This window comes from Triturus cristatus, chromosome 4_1, assembly GCF_964204655.1.
Source record: "Triturus cristatus chromosome 4_1, aTriCri1.1, whole genome shotgun sequence".
NCBI classification, from domain to species: domain Eukaryota; kingdom Metazoa; phylum Chordata; class Amphibia; order Caudata; family Salamandridae; genus Triturus; species Triturus cristatus.
The window spans coordinates 132,448,524-132,457,978 of NC_140585.1; positions in this window are offsets into that span (position 1 = coordinate 132,448,524).

Here is a 9,455-nt window from a genome sequence, read left to right on the forward strand (position 1 = left end):
AGCTCCCCTATGTCTGTGCAATCGCTCTGCAGGATTAAGCAGAAGTCAGATAATGACTTCATAGTCAAGAAACCATGGTAGTCAGCGCGGGGATTCATTTCAGAAGCTCTCCTTGGCGGTACAAACATAGGAGGTGCACAGGTAGGTACTTGTGAGATACAAACAGAGGAAGTGCACAGGTAGGTGTTTATGAAGTAGAAACAGAAGAGGCACACAGGTAGGTGCTTATGAAATACAAACAGTAGAGGTGCACAGGTAGGTGCTTATAAGGTACAAACAGTGGCGGCGCACATGTAGGTTCTAATGAGGTACGAGCAGTGAAGGTCCAAACTCACTCTACGAGAAGGACATGTACTCAGGGGTAATGAATTAAAGATTATATTACCTACAAGGAAGTGGACCACATGGTCCCACACTGGTTAAAATGAAACAGGAAAGAGGAAAGCACAATCGATCGCCAAACCCTAAGAAGGAGGCAAGGAATTATAGTGTCAGAGTTACCTCTAGAGGTGAACAACCAATTTGGGAATCCCAAAGGTTTGTAAATACTTCCCTCACCCACTCAATGAGTGGCATGCTTAATCATAGGCCCGCTGTGACTCCCTGACGCAGACCAATGTTCAGGGAGGAGAGCAAATGAAAAATAAAATATAGAAAAGAAAGAATTCATAAGATAGGGATACCTAATGCGGACAAAAATTCTAAAACTGTCTAAGTGGGTATCCAAACCATTTATTGTGGATCCCACTTGGCAGGATTAAAAGAAAATTAGTAGAATGGGTATATGGGAAAGAAACAACACCACTACCCTATCTGCTGTATTAACATGCTTTTGCACTAGATTGCCGCCTAGTAGGGTTGATGGCATTCATCAGGACAGATCCCTGAAGAAAGTGCTATTAATGTTCCCTCCTAGTCTTGTCACTATCTGGTAGGGGACTCCTAAATGTCTATACTTGCCCTTTTTGTAGACACACACCGTCTGCGTATCTACGAGAATAAACACCAAGGTTAGGTATGGTCCTGTTAACTCATATAGCTACATCTTCCCTTGCCCCTACCCAGGGCTAGGCTATACTTTTTCCGGATAAAGATGCTAATTACACCAAATGTGTGATCCCCTTACCTATTAAAAATTTAAAGTATATACCCAATTAAAGAAAGGAAGACACCTTACAAGTGATCTACTATTTTTACACGTGCCCAGTAACCTAAATGATTACCTACTTACCTGAGTTTCTTCAATGATGATCCTACCATGGGGACAGAGTGGGGACATTGTCCCATAGCCACACTCTAAAATAAAATTTAAGGATTAAAAGCCAATGACCGACGCTTAGAGGGCAAGAAATGCTGTGTGGCCATAAAAATATTTATGGTCAGTCTTTTGTCTCACAGAGTAGTTACTACCTTTATAACCACCTGCTCTTAATGAAAGTGCCCAAAGTTTCACTATACAAGTTAATAGTGAATACTTAGAGGAACTTGTATGTGAGGGAGACTCATTCTTAGGCACTCCCTTACCACTCTTGTGTTACAACTTATAGAACATTACAAAACACAAACACAATTTTTTTTAGAAGTTATTCACTTAAGTCCTATTGTCGGACTGTAGTTACAATGCTCCGTCTGATTTTCCCTCTGATTCTTAACAGACAGCCTGGCCTTTCGTGAGTCAGAGGAGCATGGATATTCGGAACATGGGCGAACCGCCTGGCCTTTCTGTTAGTTAGAGAAGGTTAAGCTTGGGTTTTCGGAACGTCTGTTCCAGATTTAACACTATGCCTCTCCTGCATTATCCATCTTGTTTAAAGTCCCATTCAACAACCTCACTGCGGATATTGTATTATAGGATAGAATGGTATTTGTAAAGCGCACTATACCTGAAGGTGTCACGGTGCTTAGCAGATGAAAGCAAAGAGAGGAGCGCTATCGGTCGCTTAAGAAGAAAGAGCAATGTTTTTAAGACGTTTTCTGAAGACCGAGAGGGAGTCTGCATTAGAAATGAAGGGGGGCAACAAGTTCCAAAGCTTGGTGGCAGCTATAGAGAAGAAATGGCCACCCCATCTGGACCTGCGAAGTCTGGGAAAGACCAGTTTTTCCTGAGTGGAAGATCTCAAGGTCCTCCCAGGAGTGTACCACTGAAACATGGTTTTCAGCTGAGGCGACCCTTTACTACGCATAAACTTATATACGGTGCTCAGGACCTTGAAGGAAATGTGATTCCTGATGGGTGGGGGAGGGGAGGCAGTGCAAGGTTCAAATCCCCTCCCTGGGGACTGATGTTTAGGAATGTTAAGGATCTGTCTTGCTGCTGCGTTCTGTTTCACCTGGAGCTTATTCAGTGATACCATATTGATGTTAAGGTACAGGGCATTGCAGTAGTCAAGACGGGAGGGGATCTGTGCAATGATTGTAGGCCGGTCCAGTTCAGATGAAATAAACAGCACCTTTCTAAGAGTTCTAAGAATATAGAACAGGTGCTCACTGTGCCGCTGACTTGGGCATCAAAGGTCAAACCCTCGTCAAAAATGCCCCCCAAATTTTTTGCTGTCCTTACCAGGGCAGAAAGAGGACCGCAGACACTGATTAAAGTTCTCTGCGACTGATTGCAAATCATTCGAGATGGAGACAATGATTTGTGTGACGTCCACGTAGGAGAGCACGGGTCATATAGAGAATAAAAAGGGTAGGGCTCAGTGAGGACCCCTGAGGGACCCAAAAGGAAGGCCGAAAGCCTTAGTACTAAAACCTCCGTAGCTCACGAAATGCGTTCTACCTGTCATATAAGAGTGGAGAAGCTGCAGGGTCTTTCCATTAATTCCCACTTCCCACAGGCGCTGAACCATGCGCACTGGGGAGACCGTGTCGAATGCTGCCGACAGGTTGAGTATGATCCACACCGCCGAGCCACCCTGATCAACCTGCAACCGAATACATTCAGTAGCCGCGATAAGGGCAGACTGGGTGCTGTGGCCGGCGCGGAACCCGTTCTGGGAGCGATCTAAGATTTCTTGGGATTCAGTGTATTTCATCAGTTCGATGTTGATAAATTTCTCCAAGATTTTAGCAGAAGCTGGGAGAAGGGAAATAAGTCTGAAATTTTTCAGTTCCGAGGGGTCAGCGTTGGGTTTCTTGAGGAGCGGAGGGACAATGGCTTCCTTCCAAATAGCCGGGTAGGTGCCGTATAAGAGTATTTAATTGAATACCTTGCACAGAAAGCTGGCTACTGGATCAGGTGCCAGTTTAAGTGTAGAGGGCAGACAGGGGACTGAGGGAGCCCCGGACTTTAGGCCAAGTAAAAAGGAGAAGACATTCTTCCCGGCGGACTGTAAGAGTTCCACAGAGGTCGGTTCAACACCATCCTTCATGGCTTTCCCCCTGACAGAATCATCATCTTCAGTGGGGGTAAACTTGTGGAAGATCTTAAAGACTTTGTCCTGAAAGTAGATTGCTACTTTGTCTTAGAAATCTTGGGAGTGATGCATTGGCTGTTGCCCCGGTGGCTCAGAAATCTTTTTTATTACTTTAAAAAGCATGCTGAAGGAATTGTCTGTTGACAGAATCTTTTCAGTTAAGAAGTGGGCTTTAGCCTGAAAGATGGCGTGTTTATATTTACGCAGAAGAAATATCTGCTTGGCTTTTTCCCTGAGGCAAGGGTCTCCGCGCCATTTGAGTTCTTTTCTGCGGCATTCACGCCTCAAGGACATGCGCAATTTGGAAAACCATGGGGCCGAAGGTTTTGTCCTTTTAATGACACCGTTTTTTAAACGGGTATCTATGTCTAGGGCATTGTTGATCCAGTCAAGAAAGCCCTCTGTTGTAGGAGGGTGAGTAATATGCCTCCCATCAGAAACCAAAGCCAAGGCAGCCTCCCAATTTGTGGCTACGATCTTATTCAGTCTTCTGCAGTGTAGATACCTAGGCGGGGGGCACTCATTCACCTTCATGGGGAGGGGGAAGGGGACTTAAAACTCAATTAGCCATCCACCCCACTGAGGGGTTGAACTGCCTAAATCACTAAGTCATTGTGATTAGTGAAAATGCCATCCAGGGTGTTGCCGGAAGTATGGGTTTGAGCTCGAACCACTTGCTTGAACCCCAGAGAAGACATAAGATCTACAAAACGAGTCATAATGCTGTTTATTTTCAAGGTGAAAATTGAAATTCCCTAGGATGGTGTAATGAGCAGTGGTAACAAATGGTCCAAGGGTTTTACACCATGTCTCAGTGAACTTGGCTCTTGGCCCTGGCGGGCGATATACCAGAAGGCCTGAGAAGTTATAGTTCTTGGATAATTTAATCCTCAACGAGGCTGCTTCCAGTATAGAACCAGAGACACCTTCCACAGTGTTAAAGGTACATAAGAGGGAGTCTCTAGCCACCAAGGCTAGGCCGCCTCCTCTTTTGTCAAGGCCTTCATATCGAAGTATAGTGTAGCCAATATAGTGATCGAGCACCCTCATCCTCTTTCATCACCGCAATCCCCTGTACTCGACTTACTACTCCAAGGTACGGGTGTCTCTTGTTGGGCAAATCTGATCCCTCTGACGGTGCCGTGGAGAGATCAGCAGCTCCCTAAGACTGCAGGCACTTCCGCCCACGTGTTTCTCTGTGACATGCTCCCTCTAGAGATCCGAGCGTGGTTAATGGAATGGGAGGCGGCCATCTTGGAATTAGTCCCTCTGCCTAGGGGCTATATATATCTAAGCGTTATAACCATTAACCCGACGTCCAATGTAAACCAATGTGGCGTAGTTTCAAGCAATTTATTTTTGTAATATGCACTCATGAAGCGGATTGTCTTTTCTTTGCGGACACAGAAAATATATTTTACAATGCCCTTGTGAATAGCAGAACCTCTGATGAGCAGAGAGATTCGTAGTTGTATTACTCTTCCACCCCCTCTTATCCAGGTGGTTCCTCGGGATGGCCTCATATTGTTATCCTCTCAAAGGGAAAAATAAATGTGTCTGCCTTATAATCGTAACCAGTTGATGGTGGGCACTGAATGCTATACCACACAGCGCCCTTGTGAGTCACAGAAAATCTGAAGAGCTGGTATATTCTTCAATCATATGATTGACCTCATACTTTGCAAGTAGTACCAAGGAATAACATTGTTTAGTCCATTTACAGAGCTCCCAAGTCTGTGGACCCATCTTTGTACCCGAAGGAACAACCCTCATGTTTTATCTCTTATTGTTGGGGGAATTCATGGTTTATCAATCACTAGCCATTTCTGATCTTTTTAAGTATGCTTCTTTCCTTTCCGCATAGTGTGCAGTAAGTTTGGTCATTGTTTTTTGTCATCTAACATTGGTCATATGTTCCAATATTTTGACTTTGACCCATCTCGTAGTCATACCTACATATTGTAGGCCACACAGGCAGGTGATCAAATGGATGACATTTTCTGTATTACACGTATTACGATTCCTCAGGTCCCATTGATATCTCAGCCCCAAATTCACCAGTTTTCTGTTTGCAATAAGTGGACAAGCTTTACACGACCCAGAGCTGTATAATATTTTATCAATTCTAGTGAGGTTACACGACGGAAACTTTGCACAAGTGAGGTGGGGCACTGAGGGCCAAAAAACTACTAGAATCCCAGTGGAAAGAGGGGTCTGCCAGGGATGTGTTCTTGCTCCCACTCTTTTTTCACTATATGTGAATGGAGTGGTTGAGCACCTGCTGTCAATTCCATCTGATGCGCCTTTCCTGGCGGGCGAGCGAATTCCTACCCTCTTATTCGCTGACGACACGCTTTTAATTTCCAAGACCCCGGTGGGCCTCCAAAGCCTCCTAGATAACTTCCAGGCCTTCTGTACCAAACGAGGGCTTGTAATTAATACAGATAAGACTAAATATCTGGTGTTGAACCCCCCGAAAAAACTTGGGCGACCCCCAATACTTAACCAAAGGGTCACTGTTTTTGACTATTTAGGTATACGTTTATCAGATACTATGCAGTGGTCCCCGCATCTTTCCAAAATGCTGCTTAGCCATAAGAGGGTCATGGGGGCGCTCCTTAAGGAACAGCGCTCCTCCTTAATTAGACCGATTGCCCCCGTCATTGATATCTATAAAGCAAAGGGAGTAAGCTCTGCCCTTTATGGGGCTGAGCTGTGGGGTACTTCTAACATAGATCAGCTGGTTAAGTCCGAAAATAAATTCTTAAGGGACCTTATGCTACTTCCCCAGAGTACCTCAATGGTACCCCTACTGCTCGATCTAGGTTGTCATACTATTAAAGATCTAGCAAAACTTCGGCCATTGCTCCTGTGGGCTCGTCTATGGCGAGTCCCGGAACTGGCACTTTATGCGAAGGGGTTATCAGAAGTTATGTCGATGGCAGGGTGGCATAAAATAAAATGCCAAAAAGATGTAAAATTTCTACTTGGTGAACTGGGCCTTAACGAAGCCTGGTCAAGCAGGTCTTCCCCCCGAAGGCAACATTAAAAGACCCTGTATTGGAGGTGGGTTGCAGTGAGAGCCAGCTCTGATTCTACTCCAGGTAGGCTAACGGAAGAATTTTTAAAGATAAAGGATGTGGCACTTCGGGAATCCTATCTAGACATTGTCTGGAAACCCGTTGATAGGGCTTTGTATTTCCGATTTAGGGTGGTGGTCCTTCCAGTGCGTGCCTTTACTGCCCACTGGAAACTCCCATCCCAAACATCATTATACTGTCCAGTCTGTAAAAACAAAGCAGAAACTGCTGCCCATATCCTGTTTGCCTGCCCGGCATACGTGTCCCCGCGGAAAAGTTGGCTGAAACCAATTTGTCGTTTGTTGGGTACCAGGCACCATAATGAGGCACTTCGCATTTTAATGTCGGATACACGACCCTTGTTTGTTTGTGGTCTCTCAAAGTTTTTATCATGGACTTGGTCCTTTAGAACAAAAAGGCTTGAACAAAATGTTTAATATGTATCTTAACGTTCATGGTTAAATTGTGATTAAATTTTGATTAATTAACCTAATTTTATACTTGATGTAAATAGTTTTTTAAACCTGTCTTTGTATATATGTGCAATGCAATTTTATATAACGTGATGCTTTTAAGATATGTTATTATCGAATAAAGCCTTATTACTACTACTACTACTACTACTACTGTAATGCCCAGTTACCAGGGTCAGGGGTCCCTCTGCAGGGATTCTAGGGACTCTTCCTTTCTGTTGTTGTGGTCTTGTATGTAGTAGCACATTCCTATGCAAGCAGTTTTTTTTTTTTAAGAGAGCAATGGGCTCTTCAGATTCAGGTAATCTTTGTAAAGAATACGCCAGCTTTTGGTTATAATCTTCTCAATTCAATTAGAAGCTGTGCTAAAGGTAGTTAAGCACACATTCCTATCTTCTTTGGGTTTCTCAGTTATTTCCAGAAGTGAGTCTCTGTTATTTTTTATTGCTCGTTTTTTTTATCTCTTTTCATTACATGTTCTGGGTAATTACAGTTGTGTAATTTCACACTCAGCACGTCAGCCTCCTTCTCAACATCATGAATGTCTGAGCACTTTCTCCTCAATCGGAGTAACTGTCCATATGGGAGATATTCCCTTAATGATTTGGGATGGAAGCTATGGAAAGACAATACATTGTTCTTGTCTGTAGGTTTGTGGAAACCTTCACTGCTCGGTTTGCCATTCAGAGGTGTAATAATGAGATCCAGAAAAGGAGGGCCTCTCTGGTGATCGTGGATGTGAAAAACAGAAAGGGATTTCGACCATTTAGCCAAGCTAAAAGGTAATTGGCTTCATTGGCACCTGGTAAATCTTGGTGCCAGATGAGAATCACATCGTCGCTATAACGACGCCAGACCCTTATGGAGCTCCGATATGGATTTTGTTCAGAGTAAATATGTTCATTCTCAAATTGTGATACATATAAACAGACTACACTCTGAGCAAAAGGACTCCCATGGATGTCCCATGGGTTTGTAAGTATAGGGTGTTGTGATATTGAAAGAAATTACTTGTTAGTGCCAGTTCAGATAGGCCTAGAATCAGAGACCTGGGGGGCTGGAATTCCCACTGTTCTGCATAAAGGATGCTCTCAATGACCCTCAGTATCTCCCTCTGAGGGATATTTGTGTATAGTGCTTATAAGGTACAAACAGAGGACATGCACATGTTGGGCCTTATGAGGTATAAACAGGGGAGGTGCACATGTTGGTCCTTGTGAGATACAAACAGAGGAGGTGCACAGGTAGGTGTTTATGATATAAAAACAGAGGAGGTGTATAGGTAGGTTCTTATGAGGTATAAACAGGGGAGGTGCAGAGGTAGGTGCTTATGAGATAAAAACAAAGGAGGTGCACAGGTAGGTGCTTATAAGGTACAAACAGCGGACATGCACATGGTGGTCCTTGTGAGGTATAAAAAGAGGAGGTGCACAGGTAGGTGATAATGAAGTACAAACAGAGGAGGGGCAGATGTAGGTGCGCATTCCGCTCTGGGTTTGCTTCCATCAGTACTGGGAGGGGTATTGGTGTGTACTGTATACTATTCCTGCAGCCTTACAGGGCACTTGATGAATGGGTGGTACTACTTTGACCCTTTAGTTGAGGGGAGCAGAGCCTAAGGAAACACAACACCTAGGGGCTGCCTGCCTCGAGGGAGATATCCAGGTAAGGGTTCAGGTATCAGACAATATGAGGACAAAAGCATTGTACGAAACACTCTCAGGCGTTCCAAGAAGAGATTGGAGGGTTCAATTGCTATCAATACACTCTCCTAAACTCAGATCCCTTTTTCAGTGTCTTTGAGACTATATCTGCTTCTAGGCCCCTTTCCTGTAAAGCTGGTTCTCACTCCTCCTACAATATTTGTTGCAGACTTAGGGCCTGCTTTAGAGTTTGTCAGACAGGTTACTGTGACAGATATCAAGTCTGCCTTATGGCAAGGATATAATGCACTTTTCATAGGGCGGACAGAATATCGGTCACATTGTTGATGGAATAAACCATCCGCCGAAATCTGAATCAGGACCTTGGTGTACATCGTCACCAGAGTGGCTTTCTGGGCTTGAAGGATATTGTGGTTTGTGGGTCAGTCGCTGCTTTAAGGCCAACGCCATGCAGGACTTCTGTTAGCAGTGCCGTGTGCAGATCTCTCTTCGAGGCAGGACTTCTATCTGTTGTGCCATGTGCAGATCTTTCTTCCTGGCAGGACTTCTGTAGTCTGTGCTTCATGCAGATCTTCTTTCCAGGCAGGGCTACTGTCAAATGCGCCTTATGCAGATCTTCCTTTCAAGCAGGACGTCTGTCTGCTGTGCCTTCTGCAGAGATTCCTTCTAGGCAAAGCTTTTGTCAGCTGTGCCTTGTGCAGACCTTCCTTCCAGGCAGGATGTATGTCAGCTGTGCCTTGTGCAGATCTTCCTTCCAGGCTGGGGCTTCTTTTCTCAATGATCAGTTCAAAGGTCGAGTGAGGTAGAAAGGTCTAGGTCATC